Genomic DNA, 18,908 nt, shown 5'->3' on the forward strand with positions numbered 1-18,908 from the left:
ATCCCGGAGGGGACCACGGAGGCGGCTCAGGAGGGCGTATGGCGACAAGAACGAGAAAGAGATGGGACCTGGGATGGGGATAGAGGATGTGGATGAAGAGAGGAGACAGAGTCGGAGACAGGGAGAGAAAGGGACAGAAACAGTGATGGAGAAAGACGGAGAAGGAATAAGAGATAAGGGTTCACAGGGACAAGGATGAGACATGGAGGAGAGAGCTAGATTGGGGGCGGGGCGGGGGAAGCAGAAGGGAGACAAGAACAGAGGTGGCGACCAAGGTGAAACATGTACAAGAGGAAGGTGAGGATGGAGGTGGGGACAAGGCAGGGAGACGGAGGAGACAAAGATAACAGAGAGACAGAGGGGATGGAGAAAGCGAGGGAGGCAGGCATGGAGACAGAAGCCACATGAACGAGACACGGTCGGAAGCAAGGATTGCAATGGAGATCAAGAGAGAGATGAGACAAAACAGGGCCGTGATAGTGAGACAGACACACAGAGGGTGAGTCTCAGTGACACAAGGCCAGGGACAGACACAGTGGAGGAACAGAAGCTAAGGGGCGGAGAGAAAGAGCCTTTGGAGAGCTGAGACCCACCAGCTGGAGTGCCTGGCGGGCAGAAGGATTGCTGTGAAGGCGCCACCTGAAGCTACTGAGGGGGAGGGCTGCCTCTATCCTGACTTGTGCCCTGCACCTTCAAGGCCCAGCCTGCCCCTCCCCTCCCCCAGGTCCCATAGCTCAGTCCCTCCCCCTGTTGCTGCGGGTGTAAACCTCTGGTTCCCAGCACCCCGGGCACAGAGTATGTGTGTATGTGGCTATGTGTGTGTTCAAGGTCAAGACCAGGCAGTAACCAAACAACCCCTTCACTCTCAGCTTCTACCCCCTCCTCCAGAGGCCTTTTTCTTTTACAGGAAAACCACCTAGATTCAGTCTGGACCTGGCCACAGTGTGCTCCACAGACTTGGCCGTTGGCCTCCACACTGTGGGGCCATAGGATACAGAATCTTTTCCAGGAGAACAGAACAGAGAACTCTTCAACCCCTGCAGCTCACCAGAGAAGGATCTGGCAGCTTCCTCACCCAGCCCCTAGCCTCCTGCACCCAGTGTTGGCAGATCCTGCCAATGAGGAAGTGGAGACCCAGCAAGAAGGGAAGGAAGTGGCAGCCCTTTGGTACCAGCCAGAGTCCTAGGGGAATGAGAGAAGGGCTCCCTAGTTCCCTCCCCGCTAGCTTAGTTACACAGTGGGGAGCAGGCCCACCGTCAGGTCATCCACTTCCCCGGCCACTCATTCTTTAACGCCTATCCCCCATTTCTATACTGCTGCTTGTAGGGGGCTTGAGGTGTTTCCTCTAATTACTTTTTAGGAGGTCTAAACTAAAACTGACTCAGAATGTTCTTTCTGCCCGTGTGGGAGGTGCACCTTGACCCAGGGAACCAAAGGATCTCAGAATCAGAAATCAGACAGTGCCACTGCTCTCTTCCCTAGAACTTCTGTGGCTCTCTGCTGTCCTCAGGATCAAATCCAAGCTCTCACTCTGGCCCACAAGGTCCTCCATGCCAGTGCTCCAGCCTGCTTCCCCCTCACTGTGGTTTTCTTTGCAGCCCTCACACACTGCTCTTTTAGCTCAGAGTTGTCTCTGGTTGGAATGTTCATTCCAGTCTCCTCTCCACCACGTTCCCCTCCCCATCCCTTACCCTCACACACAAAAAAATTAAAAAACCCGAAACCTGGGAGACACTTGTTTGTCATTAGGTCTCAGCTTAGATGGCACCGCTTCCTGGAAGCCTTCCCTGATATCCCTAGACTAGGTTGGGTGTTCTGTAGTACCTCCTTCTCTTGGTTACTCACCTTGCTGAAGCATTTGCGGTCAAGTGCAAGGTGTAGGGCAGAACTGGGTCCTCATGTTGATCACTGCCCTGGAGCCCTCCCTCCCACAGTGGCTAGCACATCACGGTACTATCGGAGGTCTTCCCATATCTGTTTGTTGAATGATTCATGAAGGTGAGGCTGAACTCTGTGTTGGGGAGTCCTGCCTTGTGTCCAGGAAAGGAATCCCATCCTGGACTCCCACTCCCCACTCTTTGAAAAGGGATCACCCTCCCTTCTTCATCCACTCACTCCCCAAGGACAGGAAACTTCCTCCCTCTGGCCAGCCTTCTGCCTGGGAGAAAGCCCTTCCTCGTCTGAGGAATTTTCACGGGGCCATATCCCTTCCACAAGGACAAAGTGGAAGCAAAGGGGCAACTGAGGCTTGTGTGCAGGGACCAGCAGGGATGCAAGGCCCTGGTTCCATCTGCCTCCATTTCCATGATCCATCCCTGTCTTGTCTACTCTTTGGTCATGGAGCCATTAAGTTCCTTTTTCCCTCTAAACCGACTTAAGTTGGGCTTCTGACACAGCCAAGAGCTCTGACCAATAAAATCTGTAAATGCTTGACACCTTTACAGGGAATCAAACAAATGGCTGTGGTGACTGGAAGTTTTGTGGTAACGTGCCTGTTGCTGGCTCAGCTGGGCAGAAGCTGCCCTTCTCCCGACTCAGGACTCTGGAGCTGGAGGCTCCTGTCTCTGCAAGGAGCTGTTTGTGCTGAGGCTGGCACTGAGACTGAGGTGAAATCCTAGAAAATGTTTGAACCCTGTCTGTTGTTGGGTTCAGGTGTTTCAGATGGTGTAGGTGGGGCAACTTTGGAGGCCAGGCTGTGTGTGTGTGAGATATGGGGACACCCACGAGGGCTTCCTGAGAACTCAGCATAAAAGGAGACAGGTAGAATGGGCTGGGCTCTGCAAGGGCCTCAAAACAGAGAGGCTAGTGGTTGTGATCTGATGTGGACGCTCATTCTAACTGAGACCTTCCTCCCCCAAATGTGTGCACTCTTGAGGAAATAAAAATGCTCTGACATGAAACATTGTCCCAGAAACCCCTGGCAAAGCCTCCTCACTGAGCCTGTCTTCACTTCCATAGCTGATGATGGATTCTGGATCACTGGGTTCCAGCTCCGGCACTGCCACTTTCAAGCTGGATGACAGGGGGAGTTACTTAGCCTCTCTGTGCCTTACCTCTCTCATCTGTAACCTGGTTTACTTTAATGATTTAGTGAATTAAAATATCTGAAGTGTTTGGATAGTGCCTGGCACACAGTAACCATTAAATAAGTTAGCCACCACCACCACCGCCCCTCTCTGTCTCACCAAGTGACTGAGGCCCATGACTGATAGACCCAGACCACACTCTGGTTGAGCTCCTCTGATCTGTTACGCCTGATACCGAGACATGGAATCCAGATATAGACCCCTGTCTTTGCACCACAGCGTCACCTCTACCTTCGAGACTTCAGAAGACACCAGGGCACTGCAGAGTTAGCTGGGATCCCTTAATTTTTTTGCCGGTGAGGAAACTGATGCCCAGCGAGGGGTCCTGGAGGAAAAGTGAAAACAGTGGGAGTGTGTTGTGATGGTGGATTCCTTCTACAGAGAGAGCTGCGTGCAAAAGGGAACCTGATGAGAGGGTGCAGTGGAGACTGTCTTCTCTACTGCTCTGGTCCCAGCTCTGTGAGCCTGAACAGTGGAATTACCTTGAGAGCAGAGGAGAAAGGATCCATGCCTTGGAGAACTGTTGCTGCCTGTGGTCATTTGGAGAGCTCCCAGGCTACTTCTGCAAACCAGCACAGATCTTGACCTTCCATCAGACTCTGAGCAAGGCTCTGCGGAGCTCAGAGTGTAGGCAGCAGGCTGATCCCCGGATCCAGTGCACTCCTGTCAGTCCTCCTCTCCTCTAGGGGGAGAGCACGGAGCGCTGGCTCCTCCTGCCTTAGACATGTATCTGCTCAGCCTCTGAAGCAGTGCCGCCGTGTCATTGCTGAACAGCTGTGACCGGAAGCCAAGCTTAATCAGACACCCGTGTCTACCTTCTAGTAAGGGATGGAGTTTATCTATTAGTGAAAAGTTAACACATTTTTGGTCTTGCTTAAGGACCGTAGAACTCCTTTCACTTGCATTTATCAGTATCAACTCCATCAGCAACCTTCTTCCAAATCGCTATTCTCTCCTGCTATAAATTCTGGTCCAGGGAAGGTTGGAGGCAAACATATTAACTGTATATTCCCAATCTGTCTATCAGGACCTGACCTATAGTTTTGAGAATTCCCTGGTAGTTCAGAGGTTAGGACTCGGCACTTTAACAGCAATGGCCTGGGTTCCACCCCTGGTCGGGGAACTAAGATCCCAGAAGCCAAGCAACATGGCCAAAAAAACCCCCCAAAAACCCAAAACAGAAGTGCAGTTTCTTGTTCATCTCTCTGTAATGGGGACAACTTTTCCCTTATTGACTATTTTTTTTTCCCACTAGTACCATAGGCTATCCAGTCTTCTATTAATTTCCATTTTTATTTGTAACTTCTAGCATTAGGCCTTCCCAGTGGTCCTAAACATCCAAAATATTTAGCCTTCAGAGATCTCTGAAGGATGAGAAAAGATCTTAACTCAGTTCTACAAATATATCTCAAGTATCTGATCTATGATGGAAACAGGGGGCACTAGACACATGCAATGGCCCCCCACTCCAGTACTCTTGCTGGAGAATCCTGTGGACGGAGGAGCCTGGTGGGCTGCAGTCCATGGGGTCGTTGGGAGTCGGACACAACTGAGCGACTTCACTTTCACTTTTCACTTTCATGCATTGGAGAAGGAAATGGCAACCCACTCCAGTGTTCTTGCCTGGAGAATCCCAGGGACTGGGGAGCCTGGTGGCTGCTGTCTATGGGGTTGCACAGAGTTGGACATGACTGAAGCGACTTAGCAGCAGCAGCAGCAGACACATGGGGATAAATTAATCCTGGATGCTTTCTTATTTTTCAGACAGACTTAAAATCTTTTTTTTACTTATTTGGTTGTACCATGCAGCATGCAGGACCTTAGTTCCATGACCAGGGATCAGACCTGTGCCCCCTGCAGTGGAAGCGAGTCTTAACTACTGAACCATTGGGGAATCCCCTTAGAGGCTTTCTTTAGGGATCTTCCGATTTGGTGGGCACAAAAGCACTTATTTATGGGGAGGTTTTCCTTAAAATGTCTTAGCTGTCTGGGTAAGAAAATGACACATAGAGGGTGAGGTGAATTCACTCTTATTTTTAAAAAAAAGGGAAGGGGGGAAAAAGGGTTTGATCTTCCCAAACATGCCATACCTTGCCAAGCTTATTTAAACTTTTGCTCGTGGGAAGGGGCCTGCCTGAGGGCTGCCATAGTGGTCATCTGTGGTGTGGCCACCCCAGCACGACTCTTCTCTTGGGAACTGTCTCCTCTTTCCACATGGCTACCCAGGGAACCGTTGTTCTTATACAATCCTACCCTCAGCCATAACTGGCCCCAAGTGTGGTTACCTGTTTGAAGATGGGTCAATAAAACCCTTTCTCATCATTTTTTCTTTATTTGAATTGAAAAACAAGTCATTCTGTTAAAAAAAATTTTTTTTTTGCTTATTTATTTTTGGTTGCACTGGGTCCTTGTTGCTGTACGAAGGTTTTTCTCTAGTTGTGAGCAGGGGCTACTCTCTAGTTGTGATGCACAGCTTCTCATTGCAGTGGCCTCCCTTGTGGAGCACAGGTTCTTGGCACTCAGGCTTCAGTATCTGCAGCATGTGGGCTCAGTAACTGTGACTCGCGGGCTCTAGAGCGAAGGCTCAGTGGTTGTGGCACATGGGCTTAGTTATTCCCCAGCATGTGGAATCTTTCCAGACCAGGGATTGAACCCGTGTCCCCTGAACTGGCAGGGGGATTCCTATTCACTGTGCCACCAGGAAATCCTAAGTCATTCTCTTTTGAATGATGAAAGTTATAGACATGAAGCTCAGGGAATATTTCCAGCCATATTCCCCCATGAAAGGAAGGAAGGTGGATGCAGTGAAGAAAGAATAAATTAAAAGTTGAGACAAAAGCTATAGAGGCTCATGTTAGAATTTAAGAGCCTAGTTTCAGTTATTCTGGAGACATCCTTACTTATTTTTGCAAATTAGTTGTTCAGCCCTTTATTGAATTTTGTTATCCAATACAGTCTTCTTTATGTTTAATCTATTTCAAGTTGGATTTCTGTCACTTCCAAACAAAGAGATTCAAATAAAAAAATTGATATAAGGTATGCAGTGAGGCCAACAGCAGACCCTAAAAACTGGAACTAGCCTTGTTGATACAGAGTGGGATGCAGTGAGAAATCCCTCCACTTTGAGCCTGGAAATGAGATGTCCTTGTTAGGTATTAATGAAGTAACTGGGAAAACTATTGCATGTTTTCTCTTAGAACTTAACCTCAACTTTCTCCATTGCCCTGTGGTTGCAACTTCAGAGGATTAAATTTTAAAAATGGTATGTGGCAACCTTGAGAAGGTGCTTTAAGAGGACAAGTGGGTCTTCCCTGGTGGCTCAGTGGTAAAGAATCTGCCTGCCAGTTCGGGAGACATGGGTTCGGTTGACAAGGGTTCGGTCTTTGATCTGGGAAGATCCCACATGCCTCAGAGCAAGTGAGCCTGTGAGGCACAGCTGTTGAGCCTGTGCTCTGGAGCCCATGCTCCACAAGAGAAGCCATTGCAATGAGAAGCCTGTGCGCTGCAATGAACATTAGCCCCTACTCACTGCAACTAGAGAAAGTCCAAGCAGCAACAAAGACCCAGCAGAGCCAAAAATAAATAAATGAAATTATTAAAAAAAAAAGAGAGAGAGAGAGAGAAGACAAACAGATGAGGAACAGCAGGATGATTCTAACTCATAAGGAAGCCTCTGCCATGGCCAGCAGTCTGAGGCTGCCACAGCAGGAGTCACGTGACCTGCAGATTGGCCATACTCAAGTTTTCTGCCACACTCTAGAGTGAATGCATTTGACTAGGAAACAGTGACTGACAGATGAAATGGGAATATTTGGGAAGATCTAGAGGAATTGGGCTTCCTAGGTGGGGCTAGTGGTAAAGAACCTACCTGCCAGTGCAGGAGACATAAGAGATGCAGGCTCGACCCCTGGATCGGGAAGATCCTCTGGAGAAAGACATGGCAACCCACTCCAGTATTCTTGCCTGGAGAATCCCATGGACAGAGGAGCCTGGTGGGCTACAGTTCATGGGGTTGCAGAGTTGAACACAACTGAAGTGACTTAGCACACAGAGGAATTAGAGAAGTGGGGTTCCCCCAGTTCTTCTGGGCACCCGACCTGACAGTAGGAAAGTTCACTTTTTTTTTTTTCCCCCCACACATCCAGCATCTGAAACCACTTTCTAAGTTAGGGGAATTCCCCACCTAATAGATTCCAGATACTTAATCTTTGAACTTCCCTTGAAAACAAGATTGCATAGATAACCAATGGGAACTCAAACAGGGGCTCTGTAACAACCTAGAGGGGTGGGATGGGGAGGGAGATGGAGGGAAGTTCAAGAGGAAGGGACATATGTGTACCTATGGCTGATTCATGTTGATGTTTGACGGAAACCAACAAAATTCTGTAAAGCAATTCTCCTTCAATTAAAAATAAATAAATAAAAACTGCATTGCAGATGCTTGACCTGTTCTCAGCCAGTCATGTGCATTGATCCTAGACTAAGCTAAGGAGTCTATAGCTAAGGAACTGAGGACTCAGTGACCATAAGAATCCTCTCCAGCGGAAATGGGGTTGCAGCAAGATCAAGTTCTAGGTGCAGTGGGGCCATTGCTGGTGTGGTTGCTCAGTGGGCAGGAGGGACTCATATTCCTCCTTCCTTTCTGTTTCCTGGAGTGTGATTTCTAACCTCAAACGTTCTAAGATAGCTGCTGGAGTTTCAGTCATCACATTCACTTTCTAGGCAGCAAGAATGAGGAAGAAGGGACTTCCCTGGTGGTAGAGTGGTAAAAAAAATTCACCTGTCATTGCAGGGGCCGTGGGTTTGATCCTGGTCTGGGGAGAGTCCACATGCCATGGTGAAACTAAGCCAGTGTGCCCCAACTACTGAAGCTTGCATGCCTGGAGCCCATGCACGGCAATGGAGAGTGGCCCCCACTTGCAGCAACTAGAGGAAGCCCACTAAGCAACAGAGACCAGCACAACCAAAAGTTAATTCATTGATAAAGAACAACACACCAAACAAAAAACCCCCAAGAGCACTCTGCCATCCACAGAAATACCAGACATCCCCCTGCCCAGGATTATAAGTGGCTGCTGTTCTTTAAAAAAAGAAAAATGAGGAAGAAGGGAAACAAAAAGTATATCTGTCAGTGAGATATCTCCCTATCAGGAACCTTCCAGAAGTTCCATGCAAAACTTCTGCTTACTTCTTTTCTGCCTGAACTCAGCCGTATGGTCACATCATACTTACTGAGAATTTAGGAAAGGCATGATTTTAGCTATGTACATTATTATTACAAATAAAATAGAGTCTTTATTGCTGAGAAGTAAGGATAGAATGGATATTAGGCAACTGTATTAGTTATCCACTGCTGCATAACAAATTACCCCAAACTTATTAGCTTAAAACAACGCACACTTACTAAGTCACAGTTCCTGTGGGTCAGGAATCTGGGCATGGCTTACCCGAGTCTTCAGCTTCAGAGCCGCCTCCAAGACTGCAATCTAGGTGCCAGATTTGCAATCTCAAATGAAGGTTTGACTAAGGAATGATTTCTTCCAGGCTCACTCACACAGCTGTCACCAGGACCCGTTTCCTCCAGGGATGTTGGTCTGAGGGGCTGAGTCCTTACTCATGTTGGCCAGATGTTGGCCAGAGGCTGCCCTCCTTTCCTTGCCATATGGGCCTCTCCATCGGGCAAACATGTAAGAAGAGTCAGAGAAACGCCAGAAAGACTGAAGTCAGCCTTTTATAACCTATCCTTGGAAATGACATGCTGTCACTTTGGCCATTTCTCTTCCTAAGAAGCAAGGTACTGCTCACACGTCAGGAGTGGGGATTATCCAAGGGCCTGAGCATCAGGAGGCAGGGATCTTGAGGAGTCACGTCCGAGGCCATCTGCCACAGCAGGCAGCGAATGATCTCTGTTACAACCCCAGCTTACTGCTGAAGATAGCCAGAGACTATAGCACCCTCTCCCTGTCTAATGGGATCACTTGACTTGTTTGAAGACTATGTAGGCTTCCCTGTGGGGAATTATGTGTAAGAGGAAGCTAAGTCTCCTCATGCCTCATCCCACTGACTTAACTGTCTCCACACTCATGATCAGAATCAGATCCGACATGCATCAGAGTCACATATGAGGTCAAATTCAAATTTAGTGGGAAGAAATCCTTCCCACTAAAAGAATTAAAAGATTTTTCAAATGTATATCAATAAAATCTGGCAAATATATGTGAGAATGGATTCTGAGAGTACAGGGCTAAGGGTGAGGAACCTAATTTAAAATCAGGCTGAACTGACCAATGTGAGTGCACTTATATCCAGAGAGCCTGGATTCCGTGTGCTGATTATAACAGTTGAGAGCTCTAATTGCCTTTTTTCTTTTTTTAAAGACGAGTTTATCTTTTCTTAGAGTCTAACATCTTATTATATGACCTATCCACCCATCTATTCATTCTATCCATCTGTCAATCTGTTGTATTTTTCTGATATAGTCACAGTAAGTTGCGGACATTCGTACATTTGGCCCCTAACACTTCAGTATGCGTATCATTACGTAGAGAAAATATTGTTAATTTTTCTGGTAAAATTTTCATACCTAATGAAATGCATAAAGCTAAGTGTACCATTCAATGAGTTTGACACATGCATCCATCTGTGTAGCCCAATCCCTTAGCATCATCATAGAAAACCCCTTCATGCCTCTCTCCAATCAATCCCAAGCCCACTCCCTCAGAGGTGGCCACTCTTCTCATACTTTCCCACTACAGATTAATGTTGCCTGTTCTTGAACTCCTCTGAGTACTCTGTAAATCTTCTACTCAGCATAGTATTTTTGAGATTCATCCATATTGTGTGTATCGATAGTTCATTGCTGAGTAGTATCTCACTGAATGACTGTTCCTGTGTAAGTAGAATTCTCAGATGTCTCCCAAGATTCCTGCCTCCTGGTACAATCTCTAGTATGGTGAAGATGATGGGATAGCACCCCCACGATTAGGTTGTCAGAGAGCACATTTGAGTTTTTTTTTACATTTGACTTTTTTTAAAAAAAGATATTATTTTTGACTGCACTCGGTCTTTGTTGATTCGTGTGGGCATTTCTCTAGTTGCAGTAGGCCGGGGCTCCTCTCTAGTTACCGTGAGTGGGCTTCTCACTGTGGTGGCCTCTCTTGTAGAGCGCGGGCTGTAGAGAGCCAGGGGTTCAGTAGTTGTGGCAGGCAGGCTTAGTTGCCCCACAGCATGTGGAATGTTACAGGACCAGGGATCGACCCTGCGTCCCCTGCATTGGTAGGCAGATTCTTTCCCACTGGACCTCAGGGATGACCTACTTTTCTTCTTTTTTAAATATTTACATTTAGCTGTTTGGCTGTGTCGAGTCTTAGCTGTGGCGCGGGGATCTCTGGTTCCGGCGCGGACTCTGGTTGTGGCGCACGGGCTGCAGATGCGCAGCCTCACTGGATGCAGCACTTGCGCTTAGTTGTTTCACAGCAGGTGGGATCTTAGTTCCCAGATCAGGGGTCCAACGCGTATCGCCAGCATTGCCCCGTGGATTCTTAACCACGGGGCCAGCAGAGAAGTCCCAGCACATCAGACTTTTAAAAAGGGGATTATATGGGTGGATCTGACCTAATGACATGAACCTTTTACACTGGGTCCAGAAGTCTTAAACAGTGAAGTCAGAAATTTGAAGCATGAGAGACCCTTAACAGGAAGAAGATTCTTCATTGATGGATGGAGGGACCACTTAGCAAAGGATGTGAGTGATCTTTAGGGGTTGAGAGTGATTTCCAGCTGACAGCCAGGAAGAAAACAGGACCTCAGTCCTTCAGTCACAAGAATCTGAATTCCAGTAAGAGCCTGAATAATCTTGAGACTGGATTCTTCCTCAGAGCCCCCCGAAAAGAATGCAACTCAGCTGACACCCTGAGATCCAAAACCGATGATAGTCCAGCCACATTCTGGCAAATGAGAACTGTGCCAGACTTTGAAATACAGACTGGTGAGCTGAAATAAATGTTGTTTTGAGCTGCTAAGTGGTGGGGTTATTTGTTACACAGCAGCAGCCAACTAATACTGCAGTGTGTTTAGCCATTCTCTTTTGATGGACATATAGGTTATTTCTAGTTTGGGACTATTATCAATCATGTTGCTATGAATATTTATGTTACAGTTTTTTTTGGTGTGTGAATCTATTTTTTCATTTCTCTTGGAATGGAAATGCTGAGTCATAGGATAGATGTATATTTAGCTTTCTAAGAAACTGCCAGAGCTTTTCCTAAAGGAGTTGTGCCATTTTATACTTTTACTGATAGTGCATGAGAATCCTAGTTGCTCCACATACTCTTGAAAGTCAGATAGTCTTAGTCTTTTTCTTTTTTTTTTTTAATATTTCCCATCCTGGTGGATGTGTAGTGGATTTAATTGTGGTGTTTTTTTCTTTTTAAGTTGGTTGACTGACACCTGGATTCACTGATGAAGTTAAATGAAATTGAGAATCCTTTGATATAATGAAGAAGAAAGAATTCAAACACTTTGGGAGATGGGAATGTTGGTTTATAAACCTCTCGTTCTAGGTTTATAAGTTATCTACCCCTAATTCCATCCCCTGGAGGGCCCAGATGACATACTCTTCACAAAGGTATTGAGAAATACATTTATGAGAGAGTGATGGCATCTTTGGAAAGTACTGTAGCAACTGGTTCTGTAGGCCTGTGATGGTCGAGGGAGACACTATATATAGGGCCAAAGAATATGGTCAGTTCACTAATATTCTGATATGTAAAACCAAAAGTCCTGAGGAACTGGTGAACAGAGGGCGGCTTAAGACAAGATGGAGAGTTATGATCTCTCACCCAGTTTCCAGGCCTGGGTTAGTGCACAGCCTTGAATGAAGTGAAAGCAAGCACGCTTCAGTTCAGTTCAGTTCAGTTCAGTCGCTCAGTCGTGTCCGACTCTTTGCGACCCCATGAATCGCAGCACGCCAGGGCTCCCTGTCCATCACCAACTCCTGGAGTTCACTCAGACTCACGTCCATCGAGTCAGTGATGCCATCCAGCCATCTCATCCTCTGTCGTCCCCTTTTCCTCCTGCCCCCAATCCCTCCCAGCATCAGAGGCTTTTCCAATGAGTCAACTCTTCGCATGAGGTGGCCAAAGTACTGGAGTTTCAGCTTTAGCATCATTCCCTCCAAAGAACATCCAGGACTGAGTTCCTTTAGAATGGACTGGTTGGATCTCCTTGCAGTCCAAGGGACTCTCAAGAGTCTTCTCCAACACTGCAGTTCAAAAGCATCAATTCTTCACAGTCCAACTCTCACATTCACAGTCCAACTCTCACATCCATACATGACCACTGGAAAAACCATAGCCTTGACTAGATGGACCTGTGTTGGCAAAGTAATGTCTCTGCTTTTGAATATGCTGTCTAGGTTGGTCATAACTTTCCAAGGAGTAAGCATCTTTTAATTTCATGGCTGCAATCACCATCTGCAGTGATTTTGGAGCCCAAAAAAATAAAGTCTGACACTGTTTCCACTCTTTCCCCATCTGTACAAATATCTGTCTATATATTCCTGTGGATTTCCCTAGTGGGACCTGTAGTCATTTCTCAGGGTAAATTATGGGTTGAACTATGTCTCTCAAAAAGATATATTGTGGGACTTCCCTGGTGGTCCAGCAGTAAAGAATCTGCCTTGCAATACAGGGGACTTGGGTTCAATTCCTGGTTGGGGAACTAAGAACACACATTCTGTGGAGGGACTAAGCCCACCCGTGTGCTGCAACTGCTGAGCCTGTGCACCACACCTGAAGAGTCCGTGTGCTTCATCAAATGATCCCACTGGACTCAAGGATGATCCTGCCTGCCGCAACTAAGACGTGACGCAGCCAAGTAAATAAATAAAAATTTAAAAAAATCAAAGACAATTCAGTAAAATATAGTTTTCCTTAAAAACACACACACACACACACACCACAGAAAGGTATGTTGAAGTCTTCACCCAGGTACCTTCGGAATAGGTGACTATTTGGAAATGTGTTCTTTCCAAATGTAATCAAGTTAAGATGAGGTCGTATAGAATTAGTGTGGGCCCTGATTCAATGACTGATGTCCTTACAGGAAGAGGACATCTGCAGGACTGATGTCCTTATAGAGACACACAGAGAGGACACCACGTGAAGATGGAGGCAGAGGTTGGAGTGATGCTACTGCGAGCCCAGGAACACCAAGGACTGCTGGTGACCCCGGAAGCTAGGAGAGAGGCACGGAAGAGGCGCCCCTCAGAGCCTCGGGAGGAGCCAGCCTGCCGACACTTTGACTTTGGACTTCTGTTCTCCAGAACTGTGAGAGAATAAATTTCTGTTGTTTTAAGTCACTCAGCTAGTGCTACTTTGTGAGGGCAGCCTTAGGAAGTGAATAGGAAAACTGTGACACTGGGTCTGTTGACGCTGGCTGTAATGCTAATTGGGACAGTAGTTGGCACCCTGGCCGACCAGTCAGAGTGGAGACAAGTGGTAAACTGACTTGATTCTCATTTACTTCACCATATGTTCAGCCTATGAACCCCTTAAACCCCATGATTTCTCTAGTTTCAGAATGTATAGACTAGAGACAGCAGTTGGTAGAATATGTCTTTCTAGTCCACGGAATAGGGCTATTTTTTTTTTTTTTAATATGGCTATTATGGTTGAAGGGGCTGGCAGACTTCCCTGACGGTCCAGTGGTTAAGAATCTGCCTTGCAGTGCAGGAGATGTGAGCTCCATCCTTCGTCAGAGATCTAAGATCTTACATGCCATGCAGCAACTAAGTCTACACACTGAACTTACTGAGCCCTTAGAGAGTCCTCACACCACCACAAAAATTCCATGTGCCACAACTAAGACCTTAGGCAGCCAAACAAATAAATATTAAAAAGAAAGTCTTACTATCAAAATTATAAACAAAAAGTAATGATACATTGTTGGGGGAAATGCAAGACTTGGTAACCATCCAAGACCTGAAAATTCATCAGTGGTGATTCCTGTTACTCACCTAATTCCTACTTAACTCACCTGACAGTGGATTATTGAAATGTTAAGACAGGTGATGACTCCAATTGTACTGCTGTCCCAGGTATGATTTCTTTACTAGAGCAAAGAGCCTAGCAATAGAGCCTCTGTCACCTATAAACAAGGTATTAACTTGTAAATGATTTTCCTCTATTTCAATAAGCTAAGAAGGCCAAGAGTAGTTTCAACCTGGCAAGGGCAGAAGTATATCTTCACCATTTTGCTTCAGGACCACCTTAACTTTGCCTCTGGGCCACAGTTCAGTCCACAGAGACTTTGATTACCTTAACATGCCATAAGACATTGCACCAGTCCACTATGATTATGATAAAATGCAGACAAAATCTAAGCAGCAGGAAGCATTGGGCACCCTGCATGTCTTAGTGAGTTGGTGTGTCAGTGTTTGGGATTTTAGTCACTCTGGTACATGTGTAGTGGTAACTCATGGTTTTACTTTGTAATTCTCTAGTAACACGATGTTGAGCAATTTTTTCATGTGTTTGATATTTGATACATCATCTTTGGTAAGATGTCTGTTCAGATCTTTTGCCTATTTTAAAATGAGGCTTTTAAAAATTGTTGAGTACTAAGGGTTCTTTCAGAGAAGGCAATGGCACCCCACTCCAGTACTCTTGCCTGGAAAATCCCATGGACAGAGGAGCCTGGTGGGCTGCAGTCCACGGGGTCGCTGGGAGTCAGACACGACTGAGTGACTTCACTTTGATTTTTCACTTTCAAGTATTGGAGAAGGAGGTGGCAACTCACTCCAGTGTTCTTGCCTGGAGAATCTCAGGGACGGGGGGAGCCTGGTGGGCTGCCGTCTATGGGGTCGCACAGGGTCGGACACGACTGAAGCGACTTAGCAGCAGCAGCAGCAAGGGTTCTTTGCATATTTTAAATACCAGTCAGATACATGTTTTGCAAATATTTTCTCCCAGGCTGTAGCTTGTTCTTCCATTCTTTTGCAGAGCAGAAGTTTCTAATTTTAATGAAGTCCAACTTCCTCTTTTCTTTCATAGATTGTGCTTTTGGTGTTATATCTAAAAAGTCATTTGAGAGCTCCCTGGTGGCTCAGTGGTAAGGACTCAGCACTTTCACTCAGGGGCCCAGGTTCAATCCCTGGTTGGGGAACTAAGATCCTGAAAGTGGCACAGAATGGCCAAAATCAATCAAACAAACAAAAACAGTCATTGCCAAACTCAAGATCACCTGTTTTCTCCTATGTTATCTTCTATGAGTTATATAGTTTTGTATTTTACACTTAGGTCTGTGACCGACTGACATGTATATTCTTAATAATTATTTTATAAAAAATGAAACAAAGAAAAAATTTTTAATAAAATTAAAAGTACAGAATTAAAAACCAATCAAGACACAATGAAAAACTTCTTCTCTTTTCTCCCCACTTCTAGTCTCAGAACTCAGAACCCATTCTCTAAATCATTTTAGCTGTATCTTTTGGTATTGATCTCCATACATTTAGATAAGTAACAATTTTAGCTAACATTTACAATGGGTCAGGCTGGATCCTAAGTGCTTTGCATGCACTGTCTAATCCTTATTATCACCTTATATGGTAGGCACTATTTCTATTCCTATTTTAGAGATGAGGAAAATTGAGTCACAGAGGGATTCGGTAATTACATAAAGTCACATGGTTAGCAAATGTCAGAGCTGGGATTTAATCTCAGACAGTGTGTTCTTCCAGGATAATGTTTACTCTGTGATGTCTTGATTGACTGATTTTAGACTACTGGCTTCCTACTATGAATAATTATAACTCACACCACCCAAGGCCCCAGTGTGTCTCTAATATCCCAATATGCCATATTTCACGGAATCTAAGACACCATTGACTGTAAGTTACACCTTTATATACCACTAAAAAGAAAAAGAATAACCAAAATAACCACAATGTTTTCTTACCCCTTAGAATTTTTATATTTATTGAAAGAGATCTTTTACATTTTAGATGTATAATTTATTATCTACTTTGGTGCTTTGAGCAATAAAAAGAAAAATATAAGCAAATAAATTGATTCAAGTATTTCTAACACTTCTTTGTATGTCAGAGTCCCATTTTTTGAATTATTTTTTGCTTTAAATATGTCAGTGCCCACATTTAATTAATTTAACACAATGTTATACTCTGAAACTTCAAGAGTATTGGTGCTACAGGATTTTTAAGGAGAGGGATCTACAGTCATCAGTAATTTTCTTCCAAACCATTGATATTTCCTTCTGCAAGTTCTGATATTGGCGCTTTCTTGATTTTTCCAGAAAGTATAAATGAAAACTCAGACTTACATTCTTTCCTCAGATAATACTGACATGCTGGGTGGACTGAAATCTCCAGGAGTGGCAGCTATCCAGTCATGCCACTGGAAACAGCTATCATGTTTGCACATGGCAATAACACCTATGTCACAGCCATTCCCTGGCTGGTAGTGGTTTTGAAGGATCTTGACTTCAGATTTTCAGATTCTGGTTTTTATAACATATGTGTCTTGAAGTACATGAAAAACTGTAGTTGAAAAAAAAATGCATTTGCACACAAATTTTAGTTGTCATTTGGTTGGACTTTTTGTCTGTCATGTATGCATAAAATATGTACCATGATTAAATTAATTTCCTTGTATGAATTTTTGCTTTTCCAAGAAGTAATAATTGCCTACTTAAAAAAATATATTTTAATTTATTAGGCTGTTCTGGGTGTTAGTTGCAGCATGCGGGACCTTGATCTTCATTACAGTATGCAGGATCCTAGCTGCTGCATGTGAACTCTTGGTTGGGCATGCAGGATCTACAAGGATGGAACCTGGGCCCCCTGCCCTGGGAGTATAAAGTCTTAGCCACTGAACCATCAGGGAAGTCCCAATAATAACCTGTTTTTCATTTGCTTAGCTTCCTAAGCCTCTATAGTAATCACTCTCCTAAGAAACTTTAAAATTCTTGGAGATCCTCTTTTCCACAGACATGTCAAGTCTTCTATCAGTCCCGTTATTACTATTATTTCCTGGAGAGATCTCTCCTGGAGCTTTCTGGGGCAGACTGGATTACTGTTCCCAGTCCCTCACTTCCTTCCAGTTAGAGAATTATACACCTCTGCTTTTGCCATGTGACTTTGCAATATCTTTCTCAAAGTAGGAGGAATATATTTTCCTGTCCCATTGATGTTGAGCTTGGCCCTGTGACTTGTTTTAGCTCACAAATTTTAATAGACATGAGGGGAACAGAGTAGTTCAATGTGCTTGTGTAATCTGGCTTGCTCCTTGAGTTTCCACAAACCACCATGAAAAGGACATGGTTTGGATAGCTTTTGGTTCAAGAACGCGAAAACGTGGGGAGAAGATTTGAACCTAAACCTCAATCTAGAGGTAATCCCACCTGAGCACAGCTGTATTGATTGAACCCTAGCCAACATGCAGAGCCATGAACATGAAAAATATTGTTGCAAGCCCCTGAGGTTTAGAGGTTTTATTACACAGAAAAAGCTGACTAATATACCTTCTGTCCTCCTGCATGAATCTGGACTAGCTGTTGTGCTATAGAGCTTTGTCCTGCGATATGCCTTTGTGTATCTATTGGGCCAGATCCCCCGCTTTTTGAATTCTGTGACTTTCTTTATCTTATTTCCTTGTTTTAATGGAGCACTTCCTCAAGTAGCTTCCTGAGAATGGGTGCAAAGTAGGAATATTTTTTGCGACCATATCTGAACACGTTTACTGGACCATTACATTTGATTAATAATTTGGCTAGGTTTGTATTTCTAGATTGAAAATAATTTTCTCTCGTAATTTCACCGCTGTCTTTTAGCTTCCTACGTTGCTTTTGAGGGATGTCGATATGGCTCCTTGCTCTTTGTATGTGAATTTATTTTTCTTTTGGAATCTTTTAGAATCTTCATGTCCTGAGGGTTTTGATATTTCATGGTGATATGCCTGTGTAAGAATCTGTTTTCAACCACTGGTCATTTGGTGGGTCCTTTCAGCCTAAAAACTCATGTCCTTTAGTGATGGGCAGTTTCTTGTGCTACTTATTTCATAATATTCTCTGCCTCACTTAATCTCTGCTTTCTTTTTAAAACTCTTTATTAGATGGATGTTGGGCATTCTTAATTGCTTTTTCTAACTTTATATGTCCTGTCACATTTTCCATTCCTTTTTGTTTTACTTCTTAGGAGATTTTCTCAAGTTTATCTTCCAATTATTTTATGGATTAAAAAAATTAAAATTCCAGAAGTTATTCTCTTCTGTTATTACTTTTAAAAGAAGAATCTTGTTTTCATTTCATGGCTATATTCTCTCTTCTCTCTCGAGATATCATAGATTGGGGGGAAGTTTTCCTGTTGTTTTTTATATTGTTTCCGCTTTACCTAGGTATCTGCCATTACTGCAACTTCTAATTCTTTGATGAGACTTCCTGGAAGGGGTACAATTTCAGTGATGCCATCATTCCAAGAGAATTCAAGTCCCTAGTGAGGTTTTATAATTACCATGCCAAAGGTTCCCTGGGTTTCAGAGAAGAGATCCTATGCAATCAAAGATGCGTTTATCTGTTTGGAGACCATCAGCACACAGGCCATCGTCCGTTTGGGCTTCCAAAGCTGTGTGGTCCTTCCAAGCAAAGTACAAACAAGGCCAGGCTTTGCCTACATTTTAACCACTTACGGAGATCTACATTTCTTTATGTAGATCCAAGCTTCTCTCTGATACCACAGTCCATCTTCCTGAAAAACTTTCTGTAATATTTTTGTAATCCAAGTCTAATGATAATGAATTCTCTTAA

Source organism: Capricornis sumatraensis, chromosome 16 (assembly GCF_032405125.1).
Source record: "Capricornis sumatraensis isolate serow.1 chromosome 16, serow.2, whole genome shotgun sequence".
Classification (NCBI taxonomy): Eukaryota; Metazoa; Chordata; class Mammalia; order Artiodactyla; family Bovidae; genus Capricornis; species Capricornis sumatraensis.